This window comes from Dunckerocampus dactyliophorus, chromosome 20 (assembly GCF_027744805.1).
Source record: "Dunckerocampus dactyliophorus isolate RoL2022-P2 chromosome 20, RoL_Ddac_1.1, whole genome shotgun sequence".
Classification (NCBI taxonomy): domain Eukaryota; kingdom Metazoa; phylum Chordata; class Actinopteri; order Syngnathiformes; family Syngnathidae; genus Dunckerocampus; species Dunckerocampus dactyliophorus.
The window spans coordinates 17,575,184-17,589,212 of NC_072838.1; the positions used below are offsets into that span (position 1 = coordinate 17,575,184).

Genomic DNA, 14,029 nt, shown 5'->3' on the forward strand with positions numbered 1-14,029 from the left:
TGACGTCCATTCCGAGTTTTCACGTAATGGAGGCAAGTTGACGTGTCCCCCTAGAATGTGTCATTACTGGTCCATTGTGACCTCGCATGTCCCACCCTGTGCTGACACCTACTGCCCTTGTTAAGTGGCCGTGCTCGCTCGCCTCGTTCACAGGTGAAATCTATCCTCTCACGCCATCCTCCAGGGCCCCGGGTGGACTGTAAGAGAATTTTTCCAGCCCCCGCCCGCCCCCCCAGACTGCTAAAGCTGAGAATAAATGGCCGAGGTGGCGAGACTGGACAGAAAAATCAATGCCTGTTTATACAGACATGACAGTGGCGGCGCCCGAGCAATTCTAAAGCTTGCTCCTCCAGACGAGCCTTTGGACCCCACCCCCACCCCCCCAACACCAGCCCCCTCGACTAGGCTGTAAAACGTGGGTGGGTGCCACCGAGGGGGTGACACTGTGCTCGTTTTTGCTCTCAATTTGTTGTGAGTGCATGTTGAGTTGTTACATTGGAGGTCAAGCCAATGCTTTCTGATGGGCCTTCTGTCACGTATGGATGAAATGCTGACACCTGGGGGAGTGGGCTTGTGTTAAGGTGGGGGGTCGTACCATCCAGACGGACCTTTTTTCTCAGCTGGCGGGTCATAACCTAAAAAGTATAAAGCTGCCGCGTGCTGACAGGGTCTCACAGAAGAGGCGTTCTTATTAAAACTCTTCACCTCACTTGGTGGGACAACCTGATGACCTGATGTTTGTTGCGACCTTCAGAAACCCCCAAAATACCGTTTTCGACACAAAGACAAGCAAAGCTTATGTGAATAACATCATCTGCAAATGTCTTGTTTTTTGTTTTGTTTGGACCAGAACAAAAGAAACTCACAAAATTTGCACGAGCATTTTTTTCATCAGTCTTCTACGATGTTAATGTATTGGTGTGTGTGTGTGTGTGTGTGTGTGTGTGTGTGTGTGTGTGTGTGTGTGTGTTTTGTTGTTTTTTTTTTTTTTTTTTTTTAATTAAATGACAAAGCAAACTTTTCACCTAAAATGTGAATATTTTAGGTAAAGTAGCCCAATGTACGATACATTTTATATAAAATTTTGTTAGTGTTACTTTTGTTCCATATTACCAATGATTATTAGTGTTTTTTTTAATGAAAAAATCTGTTTTCTGTACATTTTTTATTTGGGTTATTTACGTTAATCAACTCAATCTAATGCCAACAATATTAACATGCTAACAAAGAAGGCGCTTACTTGCTAAAACAGTTTTGTACACAACTAGCATGCCAACATCAACTAGTTAGCATAAAATACATTAATGTGTATATATATATGTCATTAAAATGAGCTAGTTGGCCTAAAGCACAAAGATATGCACATAATTAGCTCGCATTAACCTTTTGGCCTGTGGAAATAAGCTAGTTAACCTAAAGCGCAAATGTTTGTATAGCGTTAGCGTGTACTTAGCGCGCTTGCTTCAGCCAGTTTGCAGAAAAGAGAGCAATATAAACATGGTGTGTAGTTTGTAGCTTGTGGGAATTAGCTAGTTAACCTATATCTCAAAGATACGTATAGTTAGCCTGTAGTTAACACGCCAATATCAAACTTTTGGCATGAAAGACAACAAAATGTATAGGAACGGCTTTCAGTTAGATTGTGGAAATGAGCTAGCTAGCCTATAGCGCAGACCTATGTATGCAGTTAGCCTGTAGTTAATATGCTAACACTCGGCATATAAGTACAGAAAGCATGTCTTCGACAAAACCAATATTTAATCATTTCCACTTCATTCATTTACAGAAACTCCGACTGCGTTTCCCCCCAGTCTGTCGTGAAATGTGCGTAGTGCGACTGTCAAGGGGAGGTTGCGGTGTTCTTGTAACTCACGTTGATTTATGTCCGCCGTCCAAATAAAAACATAAATCACCGCACCTTCCGCGAAAGTCACTCTTGTCCCGCCGCCGCCTCCTCGCCCCCCTCTTGATGGACACACCATTGATTCTCTCATCGCATCAATTTGTCCCCTAATCTGGTGATATGCTGATACATTTTTAAGCGCTTTGTCAATTAATTTTGCTGAGAAATGGGCCTGGCAGCGGCGGTCGCATCAATAACGAGGCGCTGTGACAGAATTAAGTGATAAAATGTATCGCCGTGCGTGGTGGGGAAACATAACTAATGAGGGAGGCAATTAGAGTTGCATGCGGTCTCCTTCGGGGGGAAAAGACCTCTGTGGTAATTAGACAAGAGGGAGGGAAAAAAGCATCATGGGGGAAAACGGCCATCTAAAACATAAAAATAGCGCATGTTTGTTCCGGCTTTCAATTGCAAAGGCCAAACAAACATAAGAGTCCTTTCAAAAAGTCATTCCCGATGGTAGAAAAGCGCATTTCCACTTCCCTTACAAATGCCTTTTAAGGCGCGCTAGCTGCTCATCACGTCCCGCCTTTTGCTTTCTGCGTTCCAGCACAGACGTAAAATCGTTGTCAGTGCGTCCTCGCCTAATTAGTCGGCCGCTGACTTTGACGCATGTGGGTTTTTGTCACTCGTGGCATAAATTAAGAATAGATGCTTGTGTCATCGTTTTCCAGAAGGGAAGGGTTTGTTAGCGGCGTTATTCCCCAAAGCTGTCCTGACGTTCACATCAAAAACCTTGTTTGTGCTTTATTTTAGCATCCGCCGCTCGTCGCCGTATGGCCGATAGAAGTCGCCGAGCTGCCACGGTACGTCGTTTTGTTTGACATGTCGCACTCGCCTCCAGTCGGCGCTTAAGCGGTTGGCGTCGGGTCTAACGGAACCCGCCGTTGTCCCGGTGGGAACGCCCGTCACTGTCTAGCGGGCTGTGTGGTCAAGTGATCAAGGAGGAAATAAATAACCGTGTTGTCGCAAACATGGCAAGACAAATAATTTGTAGTCTAATAATGCTCGTCGTCACACATGACAACTGAGGTGACATCTAATGGAAGTTTTGCTTCATTTTGTCCCTTAAAACTCTAAAAGTAATGACAATTAGTCGCTGCAACTGATGATTATTTTCGCACTCGATTAACATGAAGCCAGCAGTTTGGATTAATCGAGAAACCTGTTCAGCCCGAGACAGACCAAATCAATGGAAACGGTTAGAGGTTTAGTTGAAAACGGATCAGAAAAGAGGCAGAATTGTCCATCCCGGGTTTCCAAAGTCAAAGCTGATGTGTGCATATCTTGTTATGCCTAAAACGCAAAGATAATACTGTAGGTCTGCTTTCATGGATGACGCAGGAAATGATGAAACATTCACAACTGAGAGGCAGAATTCTGAGGATATTTACATTTTGAAATCCAAAAATAATTAATCAAATACCGGAATAGTTGTTGAGTAATTGGATCATTGAATGAAGTGTTTGTGATGCACATTGTTACAATGTGTCATCAACGCTTTGAAAGATGCCATAATCGCCAATACGTGAAAGTTTGATGATGATTCGCCAAAAAACACGGCTTTACCTTTGCTCCACGGGTTTACAAAAGTCATCGTGTTTCCCTGTGCCGTTTGCTTGAAAACACTGCAGTGTCACCTAGTGGTGGACTGGAAATAGCTTTAAAATCACAAGGGTCATTCATCAAAACCTCCAGATATTTGTTGGATTATTGTCTGAATTTATTAGTCAAATGGACAATATTAAATTGCCATAATTTTAGGATTCAAACAACAAAAATGCTATTTAACCTCATTTTTGTACATGAAAGTATCTCCAGCATATCAGTGCATATTGAATGCAAACTGCTCGTAGTGTAAATGTGTGGTAGACTGTAGGCCCATGGGAAATCCTTTCATTCATTCATTTTCTATGCCGCTTGTCCTCATTAGGGTCGCGGGGGTATGCTGGAGCCTTTCCCAGCTGATTTTGGGTGAGCGGCGGGGTACACCCTGGACTGGTCGGCAGCCAATCGCAGGCCAATGTGATATCACTAATTTTAATTGATAATTTGCTGCAAAAGTTGAAGAGATTTGTTCCTTTAGGTCAGATTTTTACAAAACTTCTTTCGTATGACGGAGATCCTGTCCCGAAGACGTCAGAATGCCACTTGCCTTTGAGGCTCACGGTGTCACCTAGTGGCGACTGGAAATAACACTCGATTACATGTACAAGCATCATACATTGACCGGTTCCAAGTGCAGTCGTCCCTTGTTTGTTGCGGTGGTTCCAGACCCGACCACGATAAATGAATTTCCGCAAAATAGGAATCTTTTCGTAGTTGGAGCAAAGAAAACCTGTTCATGACTTTCTAAATACGGATTTTAACATTATTACAGCCTTTAGACATTAAATAACACCCCCTTTACACTCCTATTATTCTGTTTACATCACGTTGTGCAGGCTACGAGATCACTGCAGGGACATAACCATCGGCCGCCGCTAGCATACCAAGCTAACTAGTTATTCTCTCCAGTTTACTTATTCTAAACCTAAGAAAGTGTGTCAAACGGAGTGGGAAAGAAGGACCAAGCCAAAATTTTACCACTTCCACACAGAATGAGAAGAGAACCCTTTTTTCACTCAGTTTCAGCCATGTTGGCTCGGCTGTGCTGGCGAAACAGCCAGTCTCCATTGGATGTAATCTAACGTTATGTTTCCTAACATTGGTGATGCTTAGTGACCACAATACTACGTATAACTTGTCTTTTGATATTTTTCTGACTAATAATAGCCTGTAGTCAACCACAAAACAGCAATCATTTATTATTTTTTGAAAAACCGTGAGTGACGGGATGATATTCCGACCGCGCTATAGCGAGGGACGACTGTATTTGTTTTTTTTGTATAACTTTGCTCCACAAGGTTGTATCGCGTATGATGGTGACCCACCCGCATGTCACCTGCCTTAACTGCACACAGTGCCACTTAGTGGTGACTGGAAATAGCCCTCAGTTACAAAACATCCATTCCTTGAAACAGTCCCTTGTCAAATTGTATCTAAATGCATCCTCACAAATACCAATTTCATCATAGACCCGTGTGCTGCATAATATTGATCAAATTGTGTGAATAATTTGCTACAGCGAAACCCATTCAAGGTGTTTCAGCTATTATCGTTTCATAAAGACGCGACTAATGAACCTATTAACTCCTCCATTTCAACAATTAAAAGATGGATGCAATATGTAACACATTAGGGCTTCGTTGCTCGTGGAAACTTTGCAGGTTTTTGTCTACGGCGGCACCCCAGAGAGACATTCAAAACAAATAGTGTGTGTTTTGAAACGAGAGCTCGCATTATGACTCCGCTGGTGCTGAGGACTAGAGAGGAGGTGACTTCTCTCAGGAGTAGAGAACGTCATTAATGTGTTCATTAGGAATGCGGCTAGCCTTCGACGACTCCTTTTTTGAACGCGCTCGTCTCTTAATTCTCGACTGCATCCTTTTGTTTTAATGAGATCTCTTCATTAAACAAGCCCAGCGATTCTCCACGGGGTGCTCGTGCAGCGTGAGGGATCCTCCAAACGTTTGAGGAAATGAAGCTAAGGTCCTTTTCGTGCTTGTTTTAATAAAAGAAGAAAGCCTTATTACTGTATGATTATTTATTTCGAGTATACAAAGTGCACCCTGGGTCACTCTGCTAACTTCGTAGTATAATTGCTAAGTTAGCACTTTGTAGGACACTTGGCGTAAACTCCTTTTGTCTCACGACCTTATCGATCAATGGCTTAGAATTTTCTCTAGCATCTTTCTTTTGTTGTGATTAGCTACCCTCAATAGTCCAAAGCAGGGGTCACCAACGTGGTGCCCGCGGGCACCAGGTAGCCCCCCACGACCACATTCAAGCCTGCTTTTTATTCAGGTTTTCAGTTAATAATGAAAGAACAGTAGAAAGAAATGCATTGTGAAATACAACATGTGAGTTGTGGACACCAGCATTTTGTTCATGTTCTGGTAAAACAAGCATATTCGCTTTGTTTGGGTTTAAAATAAGCTCTGAAAATAAATGTTACAAAAATGAGTAGCTCTTGGCCATTTTCATTTTGTAAAAGTAGCTCTCACGAGGAAAAACGTTGGTGACCCCTGGTCCAAAGCATTGCTAGCATAACCTACACCTAACCTTAGTACTCGTGTTTAACATGGTAGAAAACATGTTGAGTTGTAAAATGCCATCTGTTGCCTGTTAAGGCTGCAATTAGTGACTATTTCAATGATTGTCAGGTTTACTGTAAATTCCAGAATTGAGCGCACCTGAATATAATCCGCACCGACCAAATTTGAAAAGAATTTTTTTTTTGTACATATGCAGGCCGCACTTGTCTATAAGCCACAGGTGTCCATGTTGTAACATGGCATATGTACACAGAAAGGCACACTATAAACCTTGCAATTGTATTCCTGGTGTTACTCATTATAAGATTTCCTCTTGAGTGCGTGATCCAAGATGGAGGCGTAAACCAACCGGACAGAATCTTGGAGACTAATTTCTCTTGGAGATAAAGTGTATCTATCAAACAAGCGGGCGAACGCAAGGCAAGGCAAAATTTTAGCTTCATTTTAGCAAAAATGTTGGATGTTAACTGAAAAACAGACTAACCGGGGCGGACATTAACCGAGGTTCCACTGTAATAGCACATGCATCACTGTAGGGGTGCATGCTTTGACAAAGTAGAAGTACGGGTAGAAGAGGTACAGTATATCCAAATTTTTTAATGTTTTTATGGTATATGATGTTTTTGAAATAGGCCGCAGTAGAAAGACTCGCGTACATACTTGTACACGTATACGTCAGTATGTCAAGGTTCCACAAGGATTACGCAGAAGCTGCCATTAAGAGAGTAGGTGTCTGTTTTAAATATGAATCACCCCCACTTCTGGTTCAAGTTGTTGGCTAAATAATTCAGAGGCAGCGATGCATTATCAACTTGATGTAAATGCGTTACGAGTGGAAATCAGGATGTGTGACTGTGATGATAATTGATATGATAATGGAGTTCAAAAAAAGATGGCACAATAGCAACAACTAGTAATGAAAAAGCTAAATAAAAGATGGGGCTAAAACTGCCAGCGACACGCCAGGAGATGCTCCGCCAAGAGGGAGTTAGATGAGAAGTGAAAAGCAGCAGCTGGCCGAACGGCAGCGCAGCCAGACATCTTATTACGAGCTCCGTGTCGCCAAATGAGAGAACAATCCCCCCCTCCTCCCCCACTTCCCACCCCACCTGGTGTGGATCCTGCAGTATTAAACCTTCAAGGAGATGTTGTCACCTTTTGCACCAACGCTGCTCGCAATGGAAATTCTTCTGCAGGAAGCTATTAGAAGATATTTTCAAATCATCCGCTGTGACGGCGCGGCCCATCTTCCACACAGCTGGCAGATGACCGCAACAATAACGTCAAACTGCAACGTCACCTTTGCTTTCACCGCAGCCAGGAGAGCCCATCAACACCCATATGTCGCTAAAGAGAAAATTTGAAGAAAATGACGTTTGCATTTTCACATTTTTCCACACTGTCAAAGACCTGCAAAAATACAATGCTGTTTTAGTAATCCCTCGTTAATTGCGGTTAATTGGTTCCAGACTTGACCGTGATAAATGAATTTCCGCAATGTAGGATTCAGTATTAATACTACACATATATACATTCTTGTTTTCTGGACAGCGTACTTCCCGCGGTAGCTATTGTCTCATCAGTGTATTGTAATGGCAGCTTTAAATGGCTTGACACTCGTATTACCCACTATAGCTGTCAAGGAAGACGTTTCAGCTGGCTTCAAAATAGACAAGAGACAAGACAAGTTCTCTGAGAATAATGAGACGTACAATGTACTAAAAACTTGCACGCAACAAGACAAATCATTACAACCAGAACTTACGGCTTTGAGAGAAACTGTTTAACTTGTACAGGAAAAGATGCATATGCCAGGGGAGGGGTAATCTAAACTGAGAGGCTAAAGCTATCTTAATATGCCCAGACGTCCAAGGCTGTTGGATGTGAGCAAGTGAAGGTCTTGTTCAGGAGACAAGAGGCCTGTAGCCTTGAGCAGATAATCATAGCAAGTCTGTGTGACGTGAATGCGTATCATAGCAGAAATACATATCACTGCAACTCGTGTTAGTTAGTCAAATCAAATAGAATAATGGACACAAAACATATTGAAAGCGCAATGACAAACCATCATTTCCTGACAATAGTAGACATAATAAGAGTAAATAAGCCATTTAAGATGTAAATAGAACTCCTGCTTGTGTGTCACAATAAATGTGTTCCCTATCATCACGCCTGGCTTGTCTCACCGAACACCGACACCTAGTGACCAATGTAGAATACTACATTCACAATTAGAATGCTTCTTCTGCCTTCTATTTGTATTTCACTTCATTTAGTTCATTCATTTAGCCATTTTTATGCTTGAAAATGCTTAATTTACGTCAAGAATAAATACAATTTCCTTAAATATGCTTTTTTCTTTGACTAATAATAGACCATATTCCACCATTTTTTTTTTTTTGTGTTATGAGATTGGAGAGTTTCTGCAAGCTGTGGTTCTGAACTGTACAGCATTTATGGAAAGTGTCATGTTGGTGTTTAAGTTTAAAACATTTTAATGTGGTGTGCTAGTGTATAAAGACTTAATTTTGAAAGTGAATAAAGACAATACTCATCAAATAACATTGTGATAAAATTGCAGTCTGAGTTTAAGATACTTTTGCAAAATAACTTATTTTTGTGACAGAACAAACAATAACATTTATTTTAATTTCTGTCTTGAAAGTTGAAATACTCAAAATGGCTATTCCTTCGACAACGATTTTAGGGTTAAAATACCCAAAAAGGAAGGATGACATCGAGAAGGTCTCTAAAAAGTGGACAAAACGCACTAAAAGCTTAAATCCAAGTTGGCCTGAAAGTGGAACATTTGATGTGAGTTTGTGTGATGACATGGAAGTCCGAATAAAGGACTATAAACCCAAAGACAAAAGTAACAAAAGACAACAGAAAAGAGAAAAGGAATTGGAAATTATACAGTTGTTCAGAAAGGAAGGTGAAATGTTCCGAAAAACAATGAAAAAGAATCGTGAACTGTTTAAAGCTAAAGGCGACGATGGATTTAAAATAAAAAAACAGAAATATGGACAAAAACATGCAGGATAATAGTCAGTTCGCTGCAGTGGCTCCGTCTGGCCTTTATCCTTTTATTACGGGAACTGTCGAAGTTGCAGGAGATGTTGATTTTGATGACAACAAACAAGATCCTATTTCACCAGTTGGAAGGCTGAAAAATCCACCACAATACTGCAGCACAGACAGGAAGGGTGCAAAACCAAAAAAGTCACAAGTACTGGATTGTTATGCTGAAAAAGATCAAGCGCTTAAAGAGATGACAAGAAAGGATGGACACTCATATTGGCTGAACCTGGAGCACTCGGACTTAGAAAGACAAAAGGAAAGGACTATAATTCAAGAACTTGAGGATGAGATAGATGATGTTAATGAAAAATATGTACAAAATACGGCTACAGAACAAAAACAGGAAGAGAAAAAAAAAAGGAGCAGTAGAAAGAGTAAGTAGTGCTATACCAGTAAAAAGAAGAGTAAGCTATCCAGAGGGAGTCCACGAGGCAGAAGAAAGAGAAGTCTTAGGGGGAAGTCTTACCTTTGCTGCAAATGGCAAGGAAAACAGAAAGTATGATCTCAGATACAGGCCTGGCATACACCCTCCAGAGAGGTATACCGATCCGGCTCATCAATTGCCAATATTAATAAAAGGAACACAGGGACAGTATATTCCTTGGCAAACACTTGATCTTGAGGGGTTGATCGCCAGGCTGCCTGGTATCCATGAGGGGGCCAGCAAATGGATAAGGGCGTTTGAAGAAGAAACAGTGGGTAAAATACTGGCGCTTGGAGATATCAAGGCTGTGTGGGCACGAGTGTTGGGGATACCAACAATGGAAAATGTGCTATATCTAAGTGGCCATCGATGGATGCAAAATCCTGAAGCGGATGGTATTGAGTTCAATCCTTATCGCAGAGACTTGTGGGGGACACTGCGAAGCGAGTATCCGATCAAGATTGATCCCAAGGCCCTGAAGGGACAGCCACTTACGGAAACGGAGAACCCTGCCGAGTATATCAGCCGTCAGCTCAAACGGTGGAAGCAAGAGACTGAGGAAGAAGTTGGAAATAGCCCACTGATGACCACACTATTCAGAACAGCAGTGGTTGAAGCCATGCCAACTCCAGTAAAAAGTAGACTGGAGGATGTTGTGGGACTGACGTCAAAGTCACACAGGGAGTTCTGTGAGCATGTGATACATGCTATTGAAAAATACAGACGAGATGAACAACGGCTGAAAGAGCAAGACCAAGAAGTTCAAAGAAAGGTTGCCCAGTTGCAACTTGGGGAACTGTTAAGCAAGAACAAAAAGAAAGCTCAAGCCTTAGTCGGGGATGCAAAGCCAAGTGTGGAGGCACCCGTAATGCCATCTCCAGCTCCACCTCCAGCTCCAGTGCCAACAACAGTACCACCAGTTCAAGCGCCACCTGTCATCAATGTATATGCTCAACCAAGAACAAATCAAGCGTCGCAAAGGGGAAGGCAATATCAGATGGGCCGAAAAGATGGATCAAGAAGGAGGTCGCAACAACAAGCTACCCCTCCGCAAGTACTTCCCAAAGTCTGTTGGGGATGTGGACAGCAAGGACACAATCGACAGAACTGTCCAACCAATCCATGGCCGGCGCCTAATTGGGTCAAAGGAGGCTATGGAGATCAACAACCTCAACAACCATTGAGCCAAGGTCCAAATTCAGAACAGCCATATTCGGGTCCAGTCAACCCGTGGGGAGGTCCAAATTATGGTTATTAGGGGTGCCCAGAGAATCCTGCAGGGGAAGGTCAGCTGCCAATAGTAACATCTATAACTAAAAAAGAACCAGTAGTTCAAGTTCAAATCGAAGGAAAACAAATACCAATGTTGGTCGATACTGGAGCAACCTACACTTGTGTAGGTCCAAGTTACGCCTCACACCTCCCCATGTCTGACAAATTTGTCAAAACAGTAGGATTCTCGGGAAAGCTTCAACAATACCTATGACGGCTCCAGTTCAGCTAACAATGGAGGGCGAAACAACGACATTGCCAGTTCTGGTATCTGAGCAGACACCAGTAAATTTACTAGGAAGAGATGCTCTATGCAAGCTGAATGTAAACATTTCTTGTACGCCTGAGGGAGTGAAAGTAGATAGAGTGAAGGAAAAGTTCCAAATGAATGTTCAGACAGCACGTGCAAAAGTATACTGGTTAGGAGATATATCAGAACCAGTGCTCCAGGCTTTCCAAAAGTGGGAAAAGTACATCTGTGCTCAAATTCCAAAAGCGTCAAAACCACGGTCTGAATACCATTGCACAGTCTATTTTGATCCATCATGTAGCAAAATCTTTGAAGAAAAGTGGGAAACACAAACTGAAGGCCTGACGGTGTCATTGACAACAGAGTATATCATAATTGGGCAAGAGGGTGCAGCGTTTAACGTTGAGTCAAATCCTTTCCTGGCACAATGGTATAACGTGCCCAATTCGGCACCACACATAACCTTGTTGGTTAACGAAAATTTTGCGTCAAAGGATTTGGGGCCAATGATGAAAAATGCGTCCAAAATAACTTGGAATGCGACGGAAAATCCACTAATTTTTGTGTCGCCAGATGAGACAAAGATAAAAATTTTGTGTGGTACCCATATGGTTTCAAAACCAAAAGAAGTGATCATCACTTCATTTGACGTACCACAGATGCCGCAAATCCGTGAAGGTGAGAGTGACTTAAAACAAGAAATGCTCGAACACGTCCCAGAAAATCTATGGTCAAAACATGAAACAGATGTAGGGTTAGTGAAGTCAGCAAACCCTGTTAGAGTGGAGCTTAAACCAAACATGAAACTTCCAAGACGCGCACAGTACCCTCTGAAATTAGAGGCAGAGAAAGGTATAAGCCAAACTATTGAAGGGCTTCTGAAAGCAGGAGTATTAATTGAGACACACAGTTTTTGTAATACGCCAATACTACCTGTGAAGAAAGCAGACAAATCCAAGTACCGGCTGGTACATGATTTGCGAGCAGTGAATGAGATCGTCCAGGATAGTCCAGTGGAAGTACCAAATCCGCATACTCTCTTGACAAATGTTCCACCTGAAGCTAAGTTTTTCACAGTAATAGACTTGTGCTCAGCATATTTTAGTGTTCCGTTACACGAAGACTCTCAACATTTGTTTGCGTTCACATATCGAGGAAAACAATATTGCTATACTCGAATGCCACAGGGGTTCAAACATAGTCCACATGTGTTTAATCAGGTGTTAAGAGAGGACCTTGAAGGGTTGCAACTCAATAGCACCCTGTTACAGTACGTTGACGATCTGTTAATATGCGCACCGACACTCGAGGACTGCCACAGAGACTCAATTAAGTTACTTCAGAAGTTGGCTGAGGGGGGGCATAAGACCTCCCGGGCAAAGTTACAATATTGCCAGCCCCAGGTCGAGTATCTGGGAAGAGTTATATCACACGGAACAATCTCAGTGGCACCCTCTCAGTTGGAGGGAGTGAGCAAAGTGCCACTCCCTCTTACAGTGGGACAGATGATGACTTTTCTAGGCATGACTGGTTTCAGCTCAAACTGGATAGTGGACTATGCTGTCAAAACTGCACCATTGCGAGAAATAATGAAGGAGGGTGAGACTCAGACATTGAGGTCACCGCTGAAATGGACCAATGAGTCCAGAATTGCGTTTGAAACAATCAAACAGGAAATGCAAACAGCTCCGGCGTTGGCAACACCAGACTATGGCAAACCGTTCTTTTTGTACGTGTCAAATAGACATAACATGTATGCATCTGCAGTGTTGATGCAAGAAACCTGTAGTGGTCGAAGGAAGCAACCCCTTGCATACTACAGCACGAAGCTGGACAATGTGGTCCAGGGTTGGCCACCATGTTATCAAGGGTTGGCTGCCGTTCATTATGCGTATGAGAAGGCATCAACAATCACAATGGGACATCCAGTGACAATATACACGCATCATAAAATTTCTGAGCTGATCCACCAAAATAGGTTTGTGATAACGCAGGCTCGATGTTTGCAGTACTTGCCACTGTTGACGTATCCAGATGTCACCATTAAAAGGTGTGCAACGGTAAATCCTGCAGACACAATGCCATTCAGTTTTGAAGGTGAGCCTCATGAGTGTGTGCCAGAGGCAATGAAGTACACGAAGTTAAGACCAGATTTGGAGTCTACACCTTTGTTAAATGCAGAAGTGACATACTTTGTGGATGGATCGTGTTACAGAGATCACCTTGGCAGCCATGCAGGGTTTGCGGTTATCAAACAGGAAGGAAGTGATTTTGTGACAATAAAGGCTGAGAGTTGTATACAACCATGCTCTGCACAATTAGCTGAGTTGAAGGCTTTGACTGAAGCGTGCAGAATGGCCAAAGGAAAGACAGCAAATGTGTATACGGATTCGGCGTATGCACATGGAGTGTGTCATTTGTTTGGGGCAGTGTGGAAGCAACGTGGTTATAAAAAAAGTGATGGTTCACCAATACACCACCAAAAACAGATAGTTGATCTTATTTCGGCGATGATGCAACCGACAAGGCTTGCTGTTATCAAGTGTCAAGCACACAGGAAAGGAAATGAAGATGTTGTGCAGGGAAACAATGCAGCAGATGAAGCAGCAAAATTGGCTTCTAAAAGCCAGGTGACTGTTTTGGCTCCATTGGTGTCAATAGAACCAGTCGCTACGCCAGATGACATTGTGTTGATGCAACAAAATGCAGGGCTAAGTGAGCACAGTTTGTGGCAGCAGAGAGGAGCTTCAAAAGATGAAAAAGGTCTGTGGAGATCACATGAAGGACTGCTTGTTGCGCCAGTCTCATTACTTACAGTGCTAATATCAGATGTGCACAGTCCAGATCACTGTGCAAAGGGGGAAGTTGTAAGGAAGATAAAACGGCAAGGATATTGGTCACCATATTTACAGTCAATGATAGATGAAGTCTTGGGACAATGT

At 42.6% G+C, this 14,029-nt stretch overlaps 1 protein-coding gene across 4 annotated transcripts in view; it reads left to right on the plus strand.

Moving 5' to 3' along the window:
- Positions 1 to 14,029, plus strand: part of LOC129172790 (teashirt homolog 1-like) — a 150,397-nt gene that overhangs the window by 38,236 nt on the left and 98,132 nt on the right. Inside the window, exon 3 of one of the 4 annotated variants that reach the window (XM_054762841.1) lies at positions 2,660 to 2,709. The exons of the other annotated variants lie outside the window; for them this stretch is intronic. The gene's annotated coding sequence lies outside the window, so the exon portion shown is untranslated. The remainder of the gene's footprint in view (positions 1 to 2,659; positions 2,710 to 14,029) is intronic. 4 annotated transcript variants of the gene reach the window in all.